General features: G+C 44.4%; 1 non-coding gene across 1 annotated transcript; it reads left to right on the top strand.

Moving 5' to 3' along the window:
- Nucleotides 1–347: 347 nt before the first annotated feature.
- Nucleotides 348–511, top strand: LOC142428182 (U1 spliceosomal RNA). The gene has a single exon (XR_012780153.1). It is a non-coding gene; the product is annotated as a U1 spliceosomal RNA (small nuclear RNA).
- Nucleotides 512–2,237: the final 1,726 nt, after the last annotated feature.

Below are 2,237 nucleotides of genomic sequence, written 5' to 3'. Positions count from 1 at the left end.
CAGCATCACAACAACACACAAGGCGCCACAGGATGACAAACCAACAGGAAAGTGATGCCCCAGTGAGGGTCGCAGCAGTACATCAGTGCAATACCATGTGGAGTGTTTCCACAAGCTGCTGAAGCACGCATCTATGCCAAGAAGTTTGGAAGACAGTGACTCATCCAACTGACTGGAAAAGAGCCATGTTTGCACTCATTCCAAAGAAAGGTTATCCAACAGAAGGTGAAAATTATTTTTAAAATCACTGACATCAAATGCAAATACATTAACAGGAAACTCTCAGAGATTCAGGCTTGATTTAGAAGAGGTTGTGGAGCAAGGGACACCATTGCAGATCTCAGGTGGGTCTTGGCTGGCAGGGGAGAGATCATGATCACGAAGGTGATTTTCCCAGGGCGAGGCTTATCCATTGCACTCCGGATGTGCTGACCCCTGCGATTTCCCCAAATGTGGGAAACACGACTGCATAATTTGTGGTAGTGGGAGACTGCGGTCACGCTCTTCCTTTGGTCATGCTTCAGAGCAGACCTGTCCTTGGAGAGGGATCTTACGCTTGGTTAAGGAGAGGGCCATAAACAAAGACCCTGGAAAAGATGGATTGACGCAGTGAATGCTGTCAATAGTATGTTTTATTGAATAAAATAGAGGGAAGGTTTGCGGGGGTGGGGAGAGGATAGGTGATTTGTTCTTCAGGAGAAAGGACTAAAATATTTCACAGGTTTAATATGGGGAGATTCCAGTAGATGAAATGTCACACTTCTCATTTACAGAGCTAAGGCACAGATTCAAGAGATAAGTGGATAACAATTTGGGGCCAAGTTGAGACCCAACAAAATAAAACCAGGGTCTTTAAGGTCAAGACTTCTGAGTACGCACTGTTGTATCTGAAAAGTTTGACCCTAATTATCCACTATTGATAAGTGCCAATTGGACAAGGCCACATAGACTTTCCCTGGTACCTAGAGAGTAAAGCTACTTCAAACATGTTAGGAAACTGAGAGCTACAGGCCTAAGTACTATGAGACCCACTGGATCAGATACAAATGTCCTCAGGAATTGTGGTTTCAAGGAGTCATAGCCATATCCTTTACATGGAAAACCTTATGTGTCCTTGTTTCAGACCAGGCTGCTAGTGGTGCCATTGACGAGTCACAATACATTGATCATAGTTCTAGTTAAGATTTCTAGAAATAATTTCATCACCTCAATATGTATGCGGTTCCTTGTGCAGTTAACAGCTACCAAATGCTCTGTCTCACGTCTCACTATCACTTACCAAAAACGTATTTAGTGTTCCTCCTGAAAGGAGTCTCTGCTCTTCCTTCAGAATGTACATTGAAATATTACTCATGGGGTCACAAAATGCCTCAAGCCCACAAAATGCCACAGGCCCTTAAAAACAAGTTGACACATTCTTTTTTTTCAAATCGTCTTATTAGGGACTCATACAACTCTTATCACAATCAATACACACATCAATTGTGTAAAGCACATATGTAAATTCATTGTCCTCATCATTCTCATAACATTTGCTCTCCACTTAAGGCCCTGGCATCAGGTCCTCATTCTTTCCCCTCCCTCCACACTCGCTCATGAACCCTTGATAATTTATAAATTATTATTTTGTCATGAATTTCCCTATCCGATGTCTCCCTTCACCACTTTTCTGTTGTCCGTCACCCAGGGAGGAGGTCACATGTAGATCCTTGTAATCAGTTCCAACTTTCCAACCCACTCTCTCCCTCTACACTCCCAGTATCACCACTCACACCACTGGTCCTGAATGGATCATCCACCCTGGATCCCCTGTGTTCCTGGTTCCTATCTGTACCACAGTACATCCTCTGTTCTAGCCAGACTTGCAAGGTAGAATTGGGATCATGATAGTGGGGTGAGGAGGAAGCATTTAGGAACTAGAGGAAAGTTGTATTTTTCATCATTGCTACATCACACCCTGAGTCTCCTCCCCGAAACCCTTCTGTAAGGGGATCTCCAGTAGCCTACAAATGGGCTTTGGGCCTCCACTCCACACTCCCCTCCCCCCCGCCCTTAGTCACTATGGTAAGATTTTTTGTTCTGATGATGCCTGATACCTGATCCCTTCGACACCTCGTGATCGAACACGCTGGTGTACTTCTTCCATGTGGGCTTTGTTGATTCTGAGCTAGAAGGCCGCTTGTTTACCTTTAAGCCTTTAAGAACCCAGACGCTATTTCTTTTGATAGCCGGGCACC

The sequence above is a fragment of the Tenrec ecaudatus genome, chromosome 15 (genome assembly GCF_050624435.1).
Source record: "Tenrec ecaudatus isolate mTenEca1 chromosome 15, mTenEca1.hap1, whole genome shotgun sequence".
Lineage (NCBI taxonomy): Eukaryota > Metazoa > Chordata > Mammalia > Afrosoricida > Tenrecidae > Tenrec > Tenrec ecaudatus.
This window is presented reverse-complemented; position numbering and strand designations above follow the sequence as displayed.